The sequence below is a fragment of the Panthera onca genome, unplaced genomic scaffold, assembly GCF_046562875.1.
Source record: "Panthera onca isolate mPanOnc1 unplaced genomic scaffold, mPanOnc1 haplotype 2 h2.h2tg000175l_path, whole genome shotgun sequence".
NCBI lineage: Eukaryota > Metazoa > Chordata > Mammalia > Carnivora > Felidae > Panthera > Panthera onca.
In genome coordinates this window covers 184,886-197,947 of record NW_027675831.1, presented here as the reverse complement: position 1 = coordinate 197,947, position 13,062 = coordinate 184,886, and positions in this window count along the sequence as shown.

Below are 13,062 nucleotides of genomic sequence, written 5' to 3'. Positions count from 1 at the left end.
CCCCCCCCTCCCCGTCCAGGGGCTCGGCGGTTTCTCCTGGTCCTACCCGGCGATGGGGATTTGGGAGAAGCGGCTGACGCCTCGGGGCCACGGGAGCAGGCCGTTGGGGGGCAGGCAGGCGCCCGTGCTCTGGGGGGAAGAAGCAAGGCCGGCCGCACGTGCCGCGGGGCCCTGGTGTGGCGTGAGCACATGTGCCCCGTGCGCGGCTCCCCCCCAGCCCCACTGTAGGGCCTTTGTGCCTGTCCCAGGACACGGGCGCCTCCACGGCGAGACGGGCGTCTGAGCGTCCAGGGCAGGAAGGGGAAAACCAAACAGAGCTGGCAGCCCCCGGCCAGCCCTGCGGCCCCCGAGACGGCGGCTTGGCAGCCGACAGCCGCACGGAGACCCTGGCGGGGCTCCTGGACGGGGGTGCTTCCTTTGAGGTTGCCTGGGGAATGTTTGAGGTTGGAACTCAGGGCGAACGCTGGCTCGGGGTGGCCGGGAGCTGCTGGCACAGAAGCGTGAGACGTGCCAGGACAGCACGCGTGCACCCTGCCCGCGCTGACCCCGGCCGCCGCCCCCCGTTCCCGCGGGCCCCGCGCGCTCACCTTGCCCCAGCCCTGTGACCCACGCCGCCTCTGCCCCCTTCCTCTGGGAGTCTGTGGGCTGCCCGGATTTCTGGGGGTGTGATTCCCACTCTGTGGACGGTCTGGGTGCATATTCCCCGTTCACCTCGACGCTCAGGGGACACCCGCTTCCGCGGCTGACTGCGAGCGCAGCTTGTAATCCAGCTCCCAGGTCCGAAAACCGGGATTCTCCGTGACCCGGGCCCTGGGGGCCCCTCCTGCGACCGTGGCGGCCAAGGTCCGGTGGGCCCCCTTCTCCTGCTCACCGGTTGGCCCCGTGGGCACCTGAGTCCCGCACTGACATGTCTCCCGTAGGCCTGAGTGCTGGGCCAGGCCCCCCCGGTGGCCTCGTTCCTGTGGCTCGGACGCCCCGTGCTCGGTCCACCCCTACCCGCGCGTATCACCCTCGTCTGTGGCCGTGTGCGCCATTCATCCGTGTGCTGGGCCCGCCCAGGTGTCTGGGACACCCGTCCTAGGCCTCCCGCGAGCTCAGAATGATGGGGTCACGCCTGGGGTCTCGAACCCCATGGCAGAGCGTGTGGAGGCTGAACCCCATCGTTCTGAGCGTCTGGGTTCTGAGCCCCGTTCACTGCAGTGTATGAGTCCTGTACCCCATGAGCCTGAGTCGGTCCGGAACCCTGTCGGTCGGAGCGCCTGGGCTCCCGTACCCTCCTCTGCCCGAGAGCCCAAGCGCCCACCCCACGTCCACAGCCTGGTGGCCGGTCACGGAAAACTCGTGGATTCTGCTCTGGAGGCTCCGCGGACCGTACCCCGTTCCCTGGGGCCTCGGGGTGACTCCTATGCCAGCCCGCCCTCTGGGCCTCTCTGTAGCCCTCTCTGTACACCCCTCAGCCCGGAAAACTAAGGACCCGGAGCCCCCCTCGTGCCTCACCTGGGCGCCTCGGGCCCCAGGCCCGTAGCACCTGCTCTCGAGAGCCGGGTCCCGGGAGGTGGCGGCCTCCTGCTCCTGCCTGCGAGTCTGACGGCCCCGTCTGGGTCCCCGCAGCTGGCGCCTCCCCGCCCCGCTTCTGCGTGGCTCTGGGCGACTGGCCTGGTCTGCCGTCAGCTCACCTGAGGGCTGAGAGATCCTCCCTCGTTCACCTGAACGGATGGGGGCCGGGGTCCTACCACCCCGAATCTCCGGATTCCACCACCCTCCTCTGAATTAGGGTCCGGCCCTCTATTCCCCCTTCTTCCTAGCGTGGCCACACCGTTCACATGAAGGCTTGGGCCCCGGGGACCCGCGGCTCTGAGTCTCTGAGTGTCCGCACAGCCCGTGCCCCAGTCCCCCAAACATCTCAGTGACCTGCCAGTGACCTGAAAGTACTGTGCCCTCAGTTTCCAGGGCCCCTGGGCCGCCCACCCCCAGCCCTGGGCATCGGCGAGCCGGCTCCCGCACGGCACGACTGAAGTCGTCAGGATCTCGGGCGGCCTAGCCCCCAGCGCCCGCCGCTCACGCAGGCCCGAGGTGTCTCTGGACGTCTGGTGCCCGGTCAGGGGCGTCTGGCCCGGGGGAGCCCGTCCAGGCCTGTCCCGGCGTCTCTGTGCTGGGCTGGTGCTCGGTCCACACGGGCTGCTCCCTGCCATCTAAACGCCGGGGGGCTCAGTGCCCCGCCCTTGGGGGTCCGAAGCCCCCACACTGCCCGGAACGTCTGAGGGATGTGACCCCGCATCACGGAGGGTCTGGGACCTGCACCCCGTGACGGTGCACAGACACATCCAGGAGCCTGGAGACGCCCTGACGGTGAACGCGGGCTTGCTCACCGGGGTGTGCTGACTGCAGGTTCGCACCCCCCTCCCGAGGGCCCGCACCCCACGCGCTCTTGCTCTGGTCCCCTTTCGCCAGGGCTGTTAGCAGCGTGTGCTCTCAGCGGCGGCACCCCACACCTCCCAGAGGCCCTGCCAGCCGGTTCCAAGTTCCACCGCGTCTTTGGACGCCTGGGGCCCATTCACGGGTGTCCGGCCTGTGTGAGCCCATTCATCTTGTCCCAGAGCCTGTGTGCTCTATTCATGCGTGGCTCTGGGCAGACTGCACCCCGTCCGCCCACGTCTCAAAGACAGTCTGTGCTTTGTCGCCTCTGTTCCAGGAACAGCTGTCCCGCAGCCAGCAGGCACATTCCGGGCTTTGGCCGGACGCCAATGCAAACCCTGGCATCGCTGGCCGGGCGGCGAGCGGGGGCAGGGGTGGGGAGTGACCGTGCGGAGGGGAGAGGGGGGACCCCGCGGTTGGGGAGCACGCGATCAAAGCCTTCCGTACACGGCGCATGTCCTGGACAGGCTGCCAGCAGGAGTGGCTGGGCACACGTTCTAGACCCCTCCACCGCGTCTGCCGTTTCCCGCCGGGAAGGGGGCGGGGGGCAGCCCGTCTGCAGGGACTTGTTCGCCTCGGCCTGGGGCAGCGTCCGGGGTCGCAGGCCAGGGGGAGGGGCGGAGGCTGCTCGGGGGACACCGTCTCCGGGGGCCGCAGACCCCTGTCCCCTGGGTGCCGTGGGGCCCACGGGAAGATGGGCCCTTTGCTCACACCCCCTCCCCATCGGCCCCTTTTGGGGCTGGCCTCGCTCTGCCCCCCATTGTCTCCCTGCCTGTGTCAGGAGTATGAGGGGGTTGTGCATGTGACCCGTCTTGCCCAGGGGGTTCCTGGGGGTCACAAAGCTGTCCCAGCTTCCCAGGGGTTCCCCGGTGAGCCAGGACCCAGACGTGCCCCCAAGGGTTCCCGCGTGCGGGAAGCCTGTTCCGGGGCACGCAGGCTCCCTGGGTGTCAGCGAGGGGTGCGAGGGGGTCTGTCCAGACGTTCTGGTCTGGGTTCCCGGGGTGGGAGGGAGGCTGGCTTGTATTCTCCGGGGTATCTCTGGGTGGGCCTGCCCAGTGGGGTCCCCTCTCTCAGCACCCCACAGGCCCAGTGCTCCCCCCACCCAGGTTGGAGTGTCCCCGCCTTGCTGTCCTCGCCTGCCTCGTTCAGTCTCTGGGGCCCTGGAATCGCCTGGACCCTGGGCCTGCCCCTTCCCAAGCTGCCTTGGAGCGCGCGAGGCTTGACCACCGGCCCTGCTCCCACGCCACTGCGGCCCCCTAGCCTCCCCCAGGTGTGTGGCAGGCCGACCCAGGTTTCTGGCAAGATGCACAGGAGACCACTCTCAAACAGGCGTGGGAGGTGGCAGGGGGACCTCGGGCCCTGCTGCCCCGAGCGAGGGTGGGGGGCCCCGGGAGGGTGTGTGGCCAGGTCCTGGCCACCTCTCGGGGTCCGGACACGTGTCGGGTGGGGACAACGTGTGGGCACGCGGAGCCTGTAGCGACCACACACCCGCAGAAAGTCCACCAGGTGCAGACCCCGGGCGAGGGTTGTGATGCCTCATAACAGACTCAGGAGCGGGCGGGGCCGCCCACAGGTCCCCACCCCCGCCGTGGTCCCTGCGCAGCCCCGGCCGACGCTCAGGTTGGGGCGCCCGTGAGGCGTGTCCGGGGCTCCCTGGCCTCCCTGGCGGCATGCAGCTGGCGGTCTGCAGGTGGCCACCAGAAGTGCTGGCCGGCCCGGGACCCTCCCCGCAGGTACCCTCTCCTGGGCCTTTGCCAGCCTCCCAGCTGTCACCCCCAGGGCGGCCGGGGGGCCCCTGGATAACGCAGGCCCCCTCAGCGTGCCCTGCCTGGGAGGTCGGGCCAGGGCCGAGGTGGCGGGGTGGCCGGGGCAGGGCCGGATCAGTCAGGTTCCAAGCTCCCCCTGCTGTCCGCTGGCCGCTCCTGGAGGCGGCCTGACCTCCGGCTCCCGCCCGACCCTCCCTGCCCGCCCAGCCTGGCTCCGCCTGCCGCCCGGCCCGGGCCCAGCCGCCCTGGCAGGCGTTTGGGCGCCCCCTTCCGTGCACACGCCTCTCGCTGGCCCCTGCAGCACAGGCCGCTGCCTGACCCTCCCAGAGGCCCGTCCTGGGGCCCCTCCCCACGGAATCGCCGTTCGGGGACCCTCTTCCTGGATCGCAGCCCCGTCCTGGGGTCCGGTCTGACCAGAGGCCTGCCCAACCGGCCTTCACCCTGCGACCCCTCCTGCCCCCAGACGAGCTCGAGGCAGGACACGGGAAACCTGGGTCATCTCGCAATGGGGTTTGATTTCCTGACCTCAGGCCTTCTGCCCAGCACCCCCCCTTCCCGCCCCAGCCAGAGGGCCACCTGAAGTCCTGGATATGGAGGCGTCAAAGGCCACGGATAGAGTCGCTGTGTGGTTGGCAGAGAAAGAGCAAGGAAACAGGGAGACACAGGGACCTCGCCCGGCACCCAGGCCCTGGGGCAGGCCAGGCCAGGCCATCAGCTCACAGACAGAGGAGCGGCTCCTGGGGGGGGGTGCGGGGTGGGGTGGGGGCAGGTGGGGCCCGGAGATGGCCGAGGACACCGGTGAGGTGGCCAGAGGGGACAGGGCAGGGGCGGGCCGCCTGGGGAGGGCCATGCCAGCGCCGCGGCATCCCCACAGAAGGCTCGTCTCCCTGCCCTCGCGCTGTCCCGGCACATGAGCCTGCTCTGGGGGTGGGGGGATGGAGTCCCGGTCCCACAAAGCCCACCAGCTCCTGCCCGCTGGACAGTCACACACGGACCTCCGCAGGTGCTGCCCTGGCCCGGGAGCAGACGGCTCTCCCGCCGGGGTGCGATCGGGCACGGGCCGGGCTGCCTCCACAGCACGTGGGGTCTCACGTGGCCAGCGGCCAACTCCACATGTCCGAGCCACATCTACAGGCCCGGAGCCTTCGCTGGTCCGGGGTGGGGGGCGCTTCTAGCTCCTAAGCTGGCCTCCCGGCCCCACCCCCGGCCTCTAGCAGCCCCTCGGGCCTCTCTGTCCTCTCTGCCCTCCCCTGAACTGGACCCAGCCAGGAGCAAGAGACCGCCACGCCGGCCCTCACCCTGACCTTGGGGAAAGGGACTCCCCAGGCCCAAGCAGGCCCACCCCCCAGTGCAGCTTGTCAACTCCCAGAGCTGGGGCTCAGGGGCACCGGACCAGGCCCACACGATGGCAGATCAGGGGCTCAGGGCACCCGTGCGCACCCAGGAGGGCTGCGTCTGCTGTGGGGGTGGTGCTGGGGGCGGGGGCGGGGTTCCACCCGCACAGCCCCTTCCCCACCGGGGGCCGGTTCCTGCGGAGGCCGTGCGTCCCAGGACGGGGACCTCAGAGAACGGGCACTGGCCTCGAGGGGCTGACCTCAGACCCCACCTGCTGCGGCCCCCTCCACTTGCTTCCCCACTCTGGCCCCCCTCCGCCCTCAACCCCGTGTCTGACTCCCTGCGGCCCGACTCCTGAGGTCAGAGAAGTCTCGGAGACATGAGGCTCGGAGGACCAGCCAGGATGGACATGCCCGAGGCCAGCTCGGGGGTGGCGTGTGGGTGCCGGTCCGGGAGCTCCGTGGTCCACGGCCCAGCAGTTCTCCCGGGAGACTTTGGCCACAGGGAGTGGGGGTCCCTGAAGCCCCCGCTCCCCCACGGCCTTACTGGGTGGCAGGACCTTGTGTGCTGAGGGGACCGGACACCGGGGCCCCCTCAGGCCAGCCCGGCTGCAGGGCAGAATGGGGTGTGGACCCGAGGGCCAGGCAGGTGACCCGGGAGCACCACTGACCAGCCAGAGACTCTGGGCCGCCCGGCGAGAGACAAAGCAGAAGAAGTATGAAGCCTGGGGGACACTCGGGGATGGGGCCATGGAACCTGGTGCCCAGGGGCCACAGCAGCTCCACCCACAGGCCAGGCTGTAACCTGCACATCTGGTGACCCTGGTGGGATGTGACAAGACCCCACAAGGGTCCAGGCCAGTCCCTGGAAGAGCAGAGGACGCCGGAGGCCAGAGCCCCGGGGCTGAGCCTGCTTCTGCCCCCAGCGCCGGACGGAGCAGCGCCTGCCCCGGGAGCCTGGGGGGCCAACCACACGGGCCCCCAGTGATGGTCACGGACACGCCCCCGCTGGTGGGTCTGCTGTTGCCGTTTTGGGACCCGCTCCCACCTCTTGCTCTGGGGCCCCGTGTCCAGGGTGTCTGCGGTGAGCTCCAGGACCCCGTGGGCATCCCTGGGGATGGGAGCAGCGTCCTCTGGGGCCATGTGGAGAGAAGGGCCCCTGAGGCACACACTGGCTCCCACTCACAAACACTTGGTGGTCCGAGGGAGCTCGCGGCCGTCCTGTCCAGGTGCGGCCCCCTTCGCGAGGCCCTGTTTCCCTGGGTCCTCTAACGGATGGGCCAGACTCCCCACATACTCCCAGAGCCTCCACCAGTCCCCCGCCGCCGGCCCGTTGGGAACCTAATGCTGCAGTCGGAACGTGGGTATTCGCTATCCCTGTGCTGGGGGGATCTCGCACACGGACCACAGCACGGAGAACGCTAGGATTCTCACCCACATCCAGCCGCCATCACCAAGTGGCCAGTCTGGTCCCAGCCATGCCCCTCTACTCACTGTCCAGACGACTCTCGGGCAAGCCCCGGACACGCACCCCCGCAGACAGGTCACTCTCCGTTGCCCTCCTACCATCACCCCGTCCGGAAAGTGCACAGGCAATGCTCGTATATCGTCACATTTTCCCGACCGCCTCACGGATGGGTTTGGGGTGGTTTCTTTGCATCCAGACCCCCACAGAACTCACACGGCCCTGCGGGCTACATCCCCGAAGCTCCCCGTTCATCAGGAAGCACCCCCCTGGAATTAGTTGCAAGAACAAGTTTCCCACATTCCGGATTTTATGGATCATGCCGTATCCTGTCTTCTACACTCTATCCCTCGTTGGACCTGATTGGTTTGAGGTCAAGTTTGTCGGCAAGACTGCTTCAGATGTGAAGGCACCTGAGCGCTGATGGGTCCCCTCCAAGAGACTGGCCGGCGGGCAGCGGCTGGGGCACGGCCAGCTAGAGCCACCTGCCGTCAGGCTCCCCATCTTCAGTCGTCATGGTTTTTGCAGCTGCCGGTGACACTTCCTGGAATGGGGGTCAGCAAACCACAGCAGCCACGGGCCAAATCCTGCTCACCACTGTTTTTGCAACTAAAGTTTTATTAGAACACGGCCCCCTGCATTTCTTCCCACACCATCTGTGGCTTCTTTCGTGGTACAGTGGCAGCGGTGGGCTGGGTTCTCAGATCTCCCCCCACCCCCTGCCGCCCCACTGCCCAGATTTCCTGCCCTAATTCCCAGGACGGCGCGTAAAGACCCAACGATATCGCTCCTGTGTCTGTGTTCTGTTTCTCAGCAAGAGGATTTTGTAGACCGAATTCAGGCCACCCGTCGGTTTGACTTTAAAATAGATTCCCCGGGTGGGCTCAACCTAATCGCACAAGGTCTTCCAGAGCGGCTGATGTCAGAAGAGGACGTCAGAGCAGTTCACGGTGAGGGACTTCACATGGGTGGGGGGGCTTCTCCGGGGCCGAGTGAGGCCCTCACTCACAGCCAGCCGGCAGGCGGCACCCTCGGTCCTGCACCTACAAGGGGCTGAATGCCACCGACAGCCCGGCGGGGCCCAGCGGGGGTTCTCACCGGATTCTGCAGGGAGCGGCCCACCTTGTTTCCAGCACGTGAGGCCCCGAAGCAGAGACCCCTGCAGAACCACCCAGACGTCCGTCCGTCTGAATGGGGCTGGTATTCACTACGCAGGCAGGGGAAATGATTACAGTGCTGGCACTGGGCGGCCGCGGCCTGCGGATCCCAAAATATTTACTCTCTGGCTCTTTATAGAGCAAACATGCCGGAGATCGGGGTTCCTCGACCTTGGCTTTACTGGCACTTCCTGTGCGGTGTGAGGCTTTATCACAGACCCGGTGACTGGAGACAGCACCCTCCCATGGCCTGTGTGGGTGGGCAGTCTGTGCACACCTCGCTGGCTTCTCCGCAGGCGGGCGGCCGGCCGGGGCTGCGTTCTCATCTGAAGGCCCCACTGGGCGAGGACCCCGTGTGGCTGTGGGTGGAGCTCCTGGCCATGCTGTAGAACTCAGGGCAGACCTGCGTCCTGCAAGTGAGCACGCGGCAGAGAGAGAGAGAGAGAGACTCCCCCAGAGAGGCCCCCCGCCTCTGGACCCTGTGTTCAGGGGCTCCCCCGATGGGCTCAAGTCCAGCAGGAAGACCTCCCTGATTACCTCAAAGGCACTGGTCAGGGGCTTTAACTCCCTCTGCAGAATCCCTCATCTTTGCCCCAGCCCGCTGACTGGACCGCACCCAGGCGAGGGCGTGGAGTGTGACCGCGTGACTCGTGGGGACAGGGGCCGTAGGACGTGTCCCAGCTTTGGATCAATGTCCCAACACATTTAAAAGAGACTACAGGACACCTAAGTCTCCTCATGAGCTAAGGCAGGAAAAGATTTCTTAAACCATAGTTGAACGGAAAATAGAATCGATGTATTTTACCACATTTAGGTCTAGTTAACTAAGTTCCGTTCATCAAAAGACACCGTAAAAAAGGTTCAAGGAAAAGTCACAAATTGGAGGATGTGTTTGGAACGTGCGTAAAAAGCAAAGCTTTAAGTGTACAGAATAAACGGCCAAGTCCTGCAGGTCGGTAAAAGGATGGAACAGGTAACAATCGGGGCGCCTGGGTGGCTCAGTCAGCTGAGCATCCGACTTCAGCTCAGGTCATGATCTCTCGGTTTGTGAGTTCGAGCCCCGCGTCGGGCTCTGTGCTGACGGCTCAGAGCCTGGAGCCTGCTTCGGATTCTGTGTCTCCCTCTCTCTCTGCCCCTCCCCTGCTCTGTCTCTCTCTCTGTCTCAAAAATAAATAAAAAACATTTTAAAAAAATTAAAAAGAACAGAACAGGTAACAATAGAAAGTGGGCAAACTATTCAAACAGCCATTCTGCAATCGTGAGATGGAAATGGCGGTAAATGCTCAAAGCAGATCATCTCCCTGACGTGTAATCAGGGAGCGCAGATTAAACCAGCACCGATCGGTAGACTTTTCTCCACAGAAGACACACACGTGGCCAACAAGCACGTGGAAAGACGGTCAACAGAAACCCATCGCACCTGCCGGGATGGTACGTTCCGGAAGGAAGGCAGTAGCGAACAGTGCTGGCGAGAGTGTGCGGGCACCGCGGCGCCCTGGGAAACGGTCTCGCGGTTCTGCAAAAAGCCAAACGTCGAGTTACCGTGTGACCTGGCCATTCCAGTCCCGGGTATCCGCCCAACTGAAATGAAAACGTACCTCCACGCAAAAACGTGCACGCGAACGTTCAAAACCACGGAGAGGAGACAACCGCGTGCCCGCCAACTGGTGGAAGGGAAACGAGATGTCTGGGATCCCTGTGACGGCCTGTCATGTGGCCGCCAAAGGAGACAAAGCCCTGACGCGCCCCACAATGTGGAGGAACCTTGAACACGTGCTCCGTGAGAGAAGCCGGCCGCAGAAGACCTCGCGTGGTAGGATTCCGCTCCCTGTTGTACGAAGCGCCCAGGATAGGCCAGTACGTAGACTCTGAAAGGAGCTGAGCGGTTGCAGGGGCTGCGGGGATACCGGGGAGGGCAGCTAAGAGGAACGGGGTCTCTACGGGGGTCCAGAGATGTTCGCGGCTGCACAGCCCCGTGGATGTACCAAAAGCCTCGAATTGTGCGTCGCGTGCAGATGGTATCTCAACACGGCTGGGTAAAAAAATCACACCGATTACCATTGCAGCATCCAGATGGGCTAACGGTTAAGTGCCCGACAGAGCCAAGCTCTGCGGACGATGCCGGCGATCAGGAGGTCTGCCACCAAAAGGGGAACGGGTGCGGCCCTTTACCCGGGCCACTGGGCATTACCCGGGAAAGGTGAAAGCACGTAAATGTCACGACACACGCCTCCGCGAACGGTCACCGCGGCCCCAGATTCGCCGTGGAGCAAATGCCCGCCCGAGAGGGACGACGAAGCCACGTGGACACACGATGGCTAATTTCCAGGAGGGTGCGCTCGCCCTGAAGAACGTGGACCATTTGCGCGGCTGAGGAAGGTAGGAAAAGGGTGTGCGTGCAGTGTGGCCCCGTTCGTGCAGCCCTGAGAAACCAGGGGGGCGGGGGGCGCTACGGTTTAGGAACCCGTCCTAAGGGGTCATGATAAGGGAAGGCAAGAGAGCTCTTTGCTCAAAACGTAGGGGGTGTCGGGTGTCTGACCGGGAGACTGCTCCACAGGAAGCAGGTCTCTTGGCAGAAACAGAAGGCTCGAGAAACTTCGCGCCTGGAAAGGGCCCAGCACGGGACTGTCTGCCGACTTTGTGCTTAGCAATGTCGACCTGGGGAGCAAACGCTCAGGTAAAACCAAGCAAAAATTAACCGAAAACAATAAAGTGAGTAAATTTTAGGGATAAAAAGCAGTAGAAACTAAATATTAGCTGGTAGCAGGTACAGGGGGAGAAAGACTGGGGGTGAAGGCGACACAGAGATTAACAATAAACACAGTGAATAATGCCTGTCTTACCTCTAATGCACATTTAATCGGACGTACGGCAAACTTCCCGCCTCGATGTATGGTCCTGTGAGTGCCCCACACGCCACACCCGTGTCCTCCCAGCGCTCGGGGTACAGGAAAGGGAACCCCAAAGTGGCCCCATCCCCCCCGCTTCTGTGAGTGTTTATTTTTGTCGAATTTTGCCCTCCTCTCTGGCTGACACAGTCTCAAAAGTGCGGTGGGTCTGCGCCCCCCCCCCATGGTGCACCCCCAGTTTAGGGAACCCCCATATTGTATAAGGGCCCCTTGCAAACCCACCGCCTTGCACCCGGAGGGAGACATTACCCACGTGGTTCTGGACACCTGCTCTCAGTTTTACTCGTTCTACTAACGTTGGCTGGATGGAAATTTAGATCACTCATTTTAAACCTCTGTTCTTTACTAAGATGACCATGTTAAACTATTCACTTCCTTCTCAGCAATAACTGTGTCCCACGATGGTGTGTTTTTCTTTTCATTTTTATTTGGCTCAAATGCTCGAATTTCCCTTGGAATTCCTTTTTTTGGGGGGAGGGTGGGGAGGAGAATATCAAATATTTCGGGACTTTTCTAGGTATCTTTATTTTTTTTTAACTTTTTTTAAAAACGTTTATTCATTTTTGAGAGACAGAGACAGAGCATGAGCGGGGAAGGGACAGAGAGAGGGAGACACAGAATCGGAAGCAGGATCCAGGCTCCAAGCTGTCAGCACAGAGCCCGCCGCGGGGCTCGAACTCACGGACAGGGAGATCGTGACCTGAGCCGAAGTCGGACGCTCAACCGACTGAGCCACCCAGGCGCCCCTCTAGATATCTTTAAAGAAATTTTTTTCTAATTGCCATTGGGTTCAGGTAAACTATTCCATGAGACTTAAATCTTTTGAAAGTTAAAAAAAATTGTTTTTAATGTTTATTTATTTTTGAGAGACACAGAGTGCAAGAGGGGCAGGGGCAGAGAGAGCCAGAGACACAGAGGCCGAAGCAGGCTCCAGGCTCTGAGCTGTCAGCACAGAGCCTGACTCGGGGCTCGGACTCATGAGCAGTGAGATCATGACCTGAGCCTGAGTCGGACGCTCAACAGACTGAGCCACCAGGCGCCCCTCTCAGGAGCCTCTAAATGGCACGTTCAGTTTCTCTAGGCCGTTGAGGGCCATTCAGATGACCTGTTTTGTCTCAGTTGAATACAAGTAGTCTGTGAGTTTTTAGGGACTTCTCCGCTTCTGCCAATCTGTCAGACTGGCCGAGCGCAGAGCCGCTCTAGTGTTCCAGCGTTTTTTTGTCGCTGCAGACCGCTTACCTCCTCCCCAGGCACGCAGAGCTTGCAAAGACCTCGTCTCGCCCCTGGTGAGAACAGCCGTCTTGTCCCCAGGCTTACTGTTGGGGCATGGTGCACTCCGAGGCCGTGGCCCTCCTGGGGTTTGGACGGACGCCCTAGGTGTGTACCAGGTTCCCCGCTTTGCTGCTGTCGCCTTGCCGAGCACTCTGAAACTCTGAGCTCTTTCAGTGCCCCCGCTGCCGCTTTCAGCCGGGCCCCTGGATCTCCCCCTGCACGTGCTTGGTTCAGGGGTCGGGGGCCCTGGATTTGGAGGGTGTTACGTGCAAATGGAGGGTCCCCTCTCTGTGGCTCCCTCTTACCTGGGGTGTCCTCTGTCACCCCAGGCCCTGCCCTCTGACCTCCGAGTTCACCAAGGTTGAGACTGCTGCTCGTGCCGGGGCCGCCCTGCTGCGCGGGCCGGAGACCCTTGGGACCAGAGCCCCCGGGGCTCGCCCTCACGTCGGAGCTCATCAAGCTTCTGCCAAGTCCTTTTAAGGAGTCAAGAATGTGTATATTTTGTCTGCAGAGGGCTAGTCTGACACAAGCTGCCTGCAATTTCTGGAACGCAGCATGCACAGAGGATTTAACCGTACGGTAACAAGCCCCATCTAGCAGGACCCATGCAGTTCTCTGTCCCCGACAGAGTCACCGTTCTCCTCAGGCTCACATTTGCGCTAACCGATGACCTAAGCCCACCGCCTTAGTCTCGTGTACTTTTGTGAATGTGTCCCATACTGACCCCCCATCTCTGATCATACA